The 10000-nt window shown below is 59.2% G+C and overlaps 1 long non-coding RNA gene across 1 annotated transcript; it reads left to right on the top strand.

Annotated features, from left to right (window-relative positions):
* The first annotated feature begins 2830 nt into the window (after positions 1-2830).
* Positions 2831-8981, top strand: LOC142907650 (uncharacterized). The gene is made up of 3 exons (XR_012931173.1): positions 2831-2945; positions 7427-7550; positions 8162-8981. It is a non-coding gene; the product is annotated as an uncharacterized LOC142907650 (long non-coding RNA).
* Positions 8982-10000: the final 1019 nt, after the last annotated feature.

Below are 10000 nucleotides of genomic sequence, written 5' to 3' on the forward strand. Positions count from 1 at the left end.
TACCCCCTCCACCCCCCTACCATTCAACCACCCTACCACCCTCCCACCCCAAACTCCCTCCACTCCACCCTACCCCTACACCTCCCCTACCCCTACCACTACCCCTACCACTCTACCCCTACCACCTCTCCCCACCCCTCCACCCCTACCACTCTACACCTACCACTCCACCCCTACCACTCTACCCCTACCACTCCACCCCTACCACTCTACCCCTACCACCCACCCTACCACTCTACCCCTACCACTCCACCCCTACCACTCTACACCTACCACTCTACCCCTACCACTCCACCCCTCCCACTCCACCCTACCACTCCACCCCCTACCACTCCACCCCTCCCACCTTACCCTACCACCCACCCCCTACCACTCCACCCCTACCACTCCACACCTAACACTCCACCCCTACCACTCTACACCTACCACTCTACACCTACCACTCTACACTTACCACTCTACACCTACCACTCTACACCTACCACTCCACCCCTACCACTTCCACCCCTACCACTCCACCCCTACCACTCCACCCCTACCACTTTACCCCTACCACTCCACCCCTACCACTCCACCCCTACCACTCCACCCCTCCCACTTTATCCCTACCACTCCACCCCTACCACTCCACCCCTACCACTCCACCCCTACCACTCTACCCCTACCACTCCACCCCTACCACTCTACACCTACCACTCCACCCCTCCACTCCACCCTTCCCACTCCACCCCTCCCACTCCACCCCTACCACTCCACCCGTACCACTCCACCCCTACCACTCTACACCTACCACTTTACACCTACCACTCTACCACTCCACCCCTACCACTCCACACCTACCACTCCACCCCTACCACTTTAACCCTACCACTCCACCCCTCCCACTCCACCCCTCCCACTCCACCCTTCCCACTCCACCCCTCCCACTCCACCCCTACCACTCCACCCGTACCACTCCACCCCTACCACTCTACACCTACCACTCTACACCTACCACTCTACCACTCCACCCCTACCACTCCACACCTACCACTCCACCCCTACCACTTTAACCCTACCACTCCACCCCTCCCACTCCACCCCTCCCACTCCACCCGTCCCACTCCACCCCTCCCACTCCACCCGTTCCACTCCACCCCTACCACTCCACCCCTACCACTCCACCCCTCCCACTCCACCCCTCCCACTCCACCCCTCCCACTCCACTCCTACCACTCCACCCCTCCCACTCCACCCCTACAACTCCACCCCATCCCACTCCACCCCTCCCACTCCACCCCTCCCACTCCACCCCTCCCACTCCACCCGTCCCACTCCACCAGGTTCTGGACGACTCCAGGCGCTGGTGGAAGGTACGAGATCACGGTGGTCGTGAGGGATTCGTCCCAGCGAGTGTCTTACAGGCTGGGAACCCCGCGGGAGACTCACAAGGTACCTGCCAAGCCCGTGCCTCGCTGCACGTACCACCAACAACACCACCAACAACACCACCAACAACAGCACCAACACCACCAGCACCACCAGCACCACCACCACCACCAACACCACCAGCACCACCACCACCACCACCAACAACACCACCAACACCACCAACACCACCACCAACACCACCAGCACCACCAACACCACCAACACCACCACCACCACCAACACCACCAGCACCACCACCACCACCACCAACAACACCACCAACACCACCAACAACACCACCACCAACACCACCAACACCACCACCACCACCAACAACACCAGCAGCAGCAGCAGCCCACCAGCATCATCACCATCATCATCAGTATCACCACCACCACCAGCAGCACCAGCAGCATCATCATCAGCATCACCACCACCACCACCAGCATCATCATCATCATCTTCACCACCACCACCAGCAGCAGCACCAGCAGCAGCAGCAGCAGCATCATCACTATCATCACCATCATCACCACCAACACCACCACCAGCAGCAGCAGTAGCATCATCACCATCATCATCAGCATCACCACCACCACTAGCAGCAGCAGCATCATCACCATCATCATCAGCATCACCACCACCACTAGCAGCAGCAGCATCATCACCATCATCATCAGCATCACCACCACCAGCAGCAGTAGCATCATCACCATCATCATCATCAGCATCACCACCACCACCAGGAGCAGCAGCATCATCATCAGCATCACCACCACCACCACCACCATCAGCAGCAGCAGCAGCAGCATCATCATCATGATTATCAGCATCACCATCATCATCATCACCATAAACACCATCATCATCATCACCATCATCACCATCATCACCATCACCACCACCATCATCACCATCATCATCACCGTCATCACCATCATCATCATCACCATCATCACCACCATCATCATTACCATCATCATGACCACCCATATCATCACCACCATCAGCAGCAGCAGCAGCATCATCATCACCATCATGATCACCATCATCATCACCATCATCACCACCACCAGCAGCAGCATCATCGCCATCATGATCATCATCATCACCATCATCACCATCATCACCATCATCATCACCATCATGATCATCATCATCATCATCACCACCATCACCATCACCACCACCATCATCACCATCATCACTACCACCATCACCATCACCACCATCATCACCACCACCATGACCACCACCATCACCACCATCACCATCACTACCACCATCACCATCAACATCATCATCACCACCATCACCATCATCACCATCAGCACCATCATCACCATCAGCAGTGTGACCCCTTGTCCCAACGAGCTGTGTGAGTTACACCTGTGCCCTGTGCCTGTGTGAGGAGGTGCAGGAGGAGGTGGAGGAGGTGGAGGAGGTGGAGGAGGAGGTGTAGCGACCTCCCTGACACTCTCCTCGTCAGCTGACGACGTCAAATCGTGGCTACAACAGCAGGGACACAGCCCCACGTGTGTCTCCCTGTCTCCACGTGTCTCCACGTGTCTCAACTTGTCTCAACTTGTCTCAACTTGTCTCCCCGTGTCTCCACGTGTCTCCACGTGTCTCCACCTGTCTCAACTTGTCTCCCCGATTCTCCACGTGTATCCCTGTCTCAACTTGTCTCCACGTGTCTTCACGTGTCTCCACCTGTCTCCACGTGTCTCCCCCTGTCTCCACGTGTCTCCCCATGTCTCCCTGTCTTCACGTGTCTCCCCCTGTCTCCACGTGTCTCCCCCTGTCTCCACGTGTCTCCCCGTGTCTCCACGTGTCTCTCTCTGTCTCCACGTGTCTCCCCCTGTCTCCACGTGTCTCCCCGTGTCTCCACGTGTCTCCACGTGTCTCCCCGTGTCTCCCCATGTCTTCACGTGTCTCCACGTGTCTCCCCGTGTCTCCACGTGTCTCAACTTGTCTCCACGTGTCTCCACGTGTCTCCACGTGTCTCAACTTGTCTCCCCGTGTCTCCCCCTGTCTCCAAGTGTCTCCCCGTGTCTCCACGTGTCTCCCCGTGTCTCCACGTGTCTCAACTTGTCTCCCCATGTCTCCACGTGTCTCCCCGTGTCTCCACGTGTCTCCCCGTGTCTCCACGTGTCTCAACTTGTCTCCACGTGTCTCCACGTGTCTCCACGTGTCTCAACTTGTCTCCACGTGTCTCCACGTGTCTCCACGTGTCTCCCTGTCTTCCCCCTGTCTCCACGTGTCTCCACGTGTCTCCCCGTGTCTCCACGTGTCTCCACGTGTCTCAACTTTTCTCCCCATGTCTCCACGTGTCTCCCCGTGTCTCCACGTGTCTCCCCGTGTCTCCAGGTGTATCAACTTGTCTCCCCCTGTCTCCACGTGTCTCCCCGTGTCTCCACGTGTTTCCCCGTATCTCAACGTATCTCCACGTGTCTCCCTGTCTCCACGTGTCTCCCTGTCTCCCCGTGTCTCCCCGTGTCTCCCTGTGTTTCACCGTGTCTCCCCACGTTTCCCCGTGTCTCACCATGTCTCCCCGTGTCTCCCCCTGTCTCTACATGTCTCAACTTGTCTCCACGTGTCTCCACGTGTCTCCACGTGTCTCCCCGTGTCTCCCCCTGTCTCCACGTGTCTCCACGTGTCTCCCCCTGTCTCCACGTGTCTCCCCGTGTCTCCACGTGTCTCCCCGTGTCTCCACGTGTCTCCCCCTGACTCCACGTGTCTCCCCGTGTCTCCACGTGTCTCCCCGTGCCTCCCCGTGTCTCCACGTGTCTCCCCGTGTCTCCCCCTGTCTCCACGTGTCTCCCCGTGTCTCCCCCTGTCTCCACGTGTCTCCCCCTGTCTCCACGTGTCTCCACGTGTCTCCACGTGTCTCCCCGTGTCTCCACGTGTCTCCCCGTGTCTCCCCGTGTCTCCCTGTCTCCACGTATCTCCCCGTGTCTCCACGTGTCTCCCTGTCTCCACGTGTCTCCCGTGTCTCCCCGTGTCTCCCCCTGTCTCCACGTGTCTCCCCGTGTCTCCACGTGTCTCCCCGTGTCTCCACGTGTCTCAACTTGTCTCCCCCTGTATCCACGTGTCTCCCCATGTCTCCACGTGTCTCCCCCTGTCTCCACGTGTCTCCACGTGTCTCCCCGTGTCTCCTCGTGTCTCCCTGTCTCCACGTATCTCCCCGTGTCTCCACGTGTCTCCCTGTCTCCACGTGTCTCCACGTGTCTCCCCGTGTCTCCCCGTGTCTCGCCCTGTCTCCCCCTGTCTCCCCGTATCTCCCTGTGTCTCCCCCTGTCTCCCAGTGTCTCCCCGTGTCTCCACGTGTCTCCCCGTGTCTCCACGTGTCTCCCCGTGTCTCCAAGTGTCTCCACGCGTCTCCACGTGTCTCCACGTGTCTCCCCGTGTCTCCACGTGTCTCACCGTGTCTCCCCGTATCTCCCGCTCTCTCCCCGTGTCTCCACGTGTCTCCCCGTGTCTCCCCGTGTCTCCCCCTGTCTCCCCCTGTCTCCCCGTGTCTTCCCCGTGTCTCCCCCTGTCTCCACGTGTCTCCCCGTGTCTCCCCGTGTCTCCCTGTCTCCACGTATCTCCCCGTGTCTCCACGTGTCTCCCTGTCTCCACGTGTCTCCCCGTGTTTCCACGTGTCTCCCCGTGTCTCCAAGTGTCTCCACGCGTCTCCACGTGTCTCCACGTGTCTCCCCGTGTCTCCACGTGTCTCACCGTGTCTCCCCGTGTCTCCCGCTCTCTCCCCGTGTCTCCACGTGTCTCCCAGTGTCTCCCCGTGTCTCCCCTGGTCTCCCCCTGTCTCCCCGTGTCTTCCCCGTGTCTCCCCCTGTCTCCACGTGTCTCCACGTGTCTCCCCGTGTCTCCACGTGTCTCCACGTGTCTCCCCGTGTCTCCACGTGTCTCAACTTGTCTCCCCCTGTCTCCACGTGTCTCCCCGTGTCTTTACGTGTCTCCCCGTGTCTCCCCGTGTCTCCCTGTCTCCACGTATCTCCCCGTGTCTCCACGTGTCTCCCTGTCTCCACGTGTCTCCACGTGTCTCCCCGTGTCTCCCCGTGTCTCCCCCTGTCTCCAAGTGTCTCCCCGTGTCTCCACGTGTCTCCCCGTGTCTCCCCGTGTCTCCCCGTGTCTCCCCCTGTCTCCAAGTGTCTCCCCCTGTCTCCACGTGTCTCCACGTGTCTCCCCGTGTCTCCTCGTGTCTCCCTGTCTCCACGTATCTCCCCGTGTCTCCACGTGTCTCCCTGTCTCCACGTGTCTCCACGTGTCTCCCCGTGTCTCCCCGTGTCTCCCCCTGTTTGCACGTGTCTCCCCGTGTCTCCACGTGTCTCCCCGTGTCTCCACGTGTCTCAACTTGTCTCCCCCTGTATCCACGTGTCTCCCCGTGTCTCAAGTGTCTCCCCCTGTCTCCACGTATCTCCACGTGTCTCCCCGTGTCTCCTCGTGTCTCCCTGTCTCCACGTATCTCCCCGTGTCTCCACGTGTCTCCCTGTCTCCACGTGTCTCCACGTGTCTCCCCCTGTCTCCCCGTGTCTCGCCCTGTCTCCCCCTGTCTCCCCGTATCTCCCTGTGTCTCCCCCTATCTCCCAGTGTCTCCCCGTGTCTCCACGTGTCTCCCCGTGTCTCCACGTGTCTCCCCGTGTCTCCAAGTGTCTCCACGCGTCTCCACGTGTCTCCACGTGTCTCCCCGTGTCTCCACGTGTCTCACCGTGTCTCCCTGTGTCTCACCGTGTCTCCCCGTGTCTCCACGTGTCTCACCGTGTCTCCACGCGTCTCCACACGTCTCCACGTGTCTCCACGTGTCTCCCCGTGTCTCACCGTGTCTCCCCGTGTCTCACCGTGTCCCCCACGTCTCCCCGTGTCTCCCCGTGTCTCCCCGTGTCTCCCCGTCCCACGTCTCCCCGCGTCTCCCCGTGTCTCACCGTGTCTCACCGTGTCTCCACGTGTCTCCCCGTGTCTGCCCGTGTCTCCACGTGTCTCCTCGTGTCTCCCCGTGTCTCCCCGTGTCTCAATTTGTCTCCCTGTCCCACGTCTCCCCGTGTCTCCCCGTGTCCCCACGTGTCTCCCCACATTTCCTCGTGTCTCCCCTTGTCTCCCCATGTCTCCCCACGTCTCCCCACGTCTCCCCACGTCTCCCCGTGTCTCCCCGTGTCTCTCCGTGTCTCACCCTGTCTCCCCGTGTCTCCACATGTCTCCACGTGTCTCAACTTGTCTCCCTGTCCCACGTCTCCCCGCGTCTCCACGTGTCTCCACGTGTCTCAACTTGTCTCCCTGTCCCACGTCTCCCCGCGTCTCCACGTGTCTCCACGTATCTCAACTTGTCTCCCTGTCCCACATCTCCCCGTGTCTCCCTGTCCCACATCTCCCCGTGTCTCCCCGTGTCTCCTCGTGTCTCCCCACGTCTCCCCACGTCTCCCCACGTCTCCCCGTGTCTCACCGTGTCTCCCCGTGTCTCCCCATGTCTCCCCACGTCTCCCCGTGTCTCCCCACGTCTCCCCGTGTCTCCCCGTGTCTCACCGTGTCTCCACGTGTCTCCACGTGCCTCAACTTGTCTCCCTGTCCCACGTCTCCCCGCGTCTCCACGTGTCTTCACGTGTCTCACCGTGTCTCCCCGTGTCTCCTCGTGTCTCCCCGTGTCTCACCGTGTCTCCACGTGTCTCCACGTGCCTCAACTTGTCTCCCTGTCCCACGTCTCCCCGTGTCTCCCCACGTCTCCCAGTGTCTCCCCGCGTCTCCACGTGTCTCCCCGTGTCTCACCATGTCTCCCCGTGTCTCCACGTGTCTCCACGTATCTCTCCGTGTCTCCCCGTCCCAAGTCTCCCCCTGTCTCCCCGTTTCTCCCCGTCTCTCCACGTGTCTCCACGTGTCTCCACGTGTCTCTCCGTGTCTCCCCGTGTCTCCACGTGTCTCCCCGTGTCTCCCCACATCTCCCCGTGTCTCCCCGTGTCTCCACGTGTCTCCCCGTGTCTCCACGTGTCTCCACGTGTCTCCCCGTGTCTCCCCGGCGTCTCAGGTTGGTGGACGCTCTTTCCGGCCTGGACGGGAGGGAGATTCTCTCACTCACTCGCAAGGAGGTGATGGAGATCTCTGGGCCTGCTGATGGGGAGAAGCTGGACAAGGAGTTGAAAATGTTGAGGGTGAGTCGCTCACCCTCTCACCCACTCACCCACTCACCCACTCACCCACTCACTCACTCACTCACCCACCCACTCACCCACCCACCCACTCACTCACTCACTCACCCACCCTCTCACCCACTCACACACTCACTCACTCACTCACCCACTCACCCACTCACCCACTCACTCATCCACTCACCCACTCACTCACTCACCCTCTCACCCACTCACCCACTCACTCACTCACTCACCCACCCACTCACCCACTCACCCACTCACTCACTCACCCTCTCACCCACTCACTCACCCACCCACTCGCTCACCCACTCACTCACTCACTCACCCACTCACTCACCCACAAACTCACCCACTCACCCACTCACCCACTCACCCACCCACTCACTCACTCACCCACTCACTCACTCACCCACTCACCACAAACTCTTCCACTCACTCACCCACTCACTCACCCACTCACCCACTCACCCACAAACTCTCCCACTCACCAGCGTCAGTCACTCACCCTCTCATATCATCTGCTCACCAACTTACAAACAAACTCGCACAAATCAATCACCAAATCTCCCGCTCTTTCAAATTGGTAATGTTTCTATCTTGTTCTTTTTCAGGAGAAATGAAATATTTTGGCCAGCCAACGACCCTCTCCTCACTCACTCACTCACCCACCCACTCACTCACTCACCCACCCACTCACTCACCCACCCACTCACTCACCCACTCACTCACTCACTCACCCACTCACTCACTCACTCACCCACTCACCCACCCACTCACCCACTCACCCACCCACCCACTCACTCACTCACCCACTCACTCACTCACTCACCCACCCACTCACTCACCCACCCACTCACCCACCCACTCACTCACCCACCCACTCACTCACTCACTCACCCACTCACTCACTCACCCACTCACTCACTCACTCACCCACTCACTCACTCACTCACCCACTCACTCACTCACCCACCCACCCACTCACCCACTCACTCACTCACCCACTCACTCACTCACTCACCCACTCACTCACCCACCCACCCACTCACCCACTCACCAACCCACTCACCAACCCACTCACCCACTCACTCACTCACCCACCCACCCACCCACTCACCCACCCACTCACCCACTCACTCACTCACTCACCCACCCACTCACTCACTCACCCACTCACCCACTCACCCACTCACTCACTCAATCACCCACTCACTCACCTACTCACTCACCCACTCACTCATCCACGCAATCACTCACCCACCCACTCACCCACCCATCCACTCACTCAATCACCCACTCATACACTCACTCACCCACCCACTCACCCACCCAATCACCCACCCACTCACCCACCCACCCACTCACCCACCCACCCACTCACTAACCCACTCACTCACTCACCCACCCACTCACTCACCCACCCACTCACTCACCCACCCACCCACCCACTCACCCACCCACTCACCCACTCACCCACCCACCCACTCACTCACCCACTCACCCACTCACTCACTCACCCACCCACCCACTCACTCACTCACCCACTCACCCACCCACCCACTCACTCACCCACCCACCCACCCACTCACCCACCCACCCACCCACTCACTCACCCACCCACCCACTCACTCACTCACTCACCCACCCACCCACTCACCCACCCACCCACTCACTCACCCACCCACTCACTCACTCACCCACACACCCACTCACCCACCCACTCACTCACCCACCCACCCACTCACCCACCCAATCACCCACCCACCCACGTTGAGGTCACGTGACACACCCAGGTTGTTCCACCAGGTCGACCGACTGAGATGAGTCGCCGATGCATCACCTGTGCCAGGCTAGGTGCACGTTTAGCCCACGTGACAGACCCAGGTTGTTCCACCAGGTCGACCGACTGAGATGAGTCGCCGATGCATCACCTGTGCCAGGCTAGGTGCACGCTGAGGCCACGTGACAGACCCAGGTTCTTTTGTTTTATCCGCCCGGCGCTCCGCTCGTTGTTGTGAGGAGCAACGTCACCCCTCTGCCCTCCATTGTTGTTGTTGTTGATGTCGCTGTTGTTGTTGTTGTCGTTGTTGTTATCGTTGTTGTTGTTGTTGTGGTTGTTGTTGTTGTTGTTGTCGTTGTTGTTGTTGTCGTTGTTGTTGTTGTTGTTGTTGTTGTTGTTGTCGTTGTTGTCGTTGTTGTTGTTGTCGTTGTTGTTGTTGTTGTTGTCGTTGTTGTTGTTGTTGTTGTCGTTGTTGTTGTTGTTGTTGTCGTAGTTGTTGTTGTTGTCGTTGTAGTCGTTGTTGTTGTTGTTGTCGTTGTTGTCGTTGTTGTTGTTGTTGTTGTCGTTGTTGTTGTCGTTGTTGTCGTTGTTGTCGTTGTTGTTGTCGTTGTTGTTGTCGTTGTTGTTGTTGTCGTTGTCGTTGTTGTTGTCATTGTTGTTGTCGTTGTTG

Source organism: Petromyzon marinus, chromosome 80, assembly GCF_048934315.1.
Source record: "Petromyzon marinus isolate PM22_M1 ecotype Great Lakes invasive population chromosome 80, UKy_Petmar_22M1.pri1.0, whole genome shotgun sequence".
Lineage (NCBI taxonomy): Eukaryota > Metazoa > Chordata > Hyperoartia > Petromyzontiformes > Petromyzontidae > Petromyzon > Petromyzon marinus.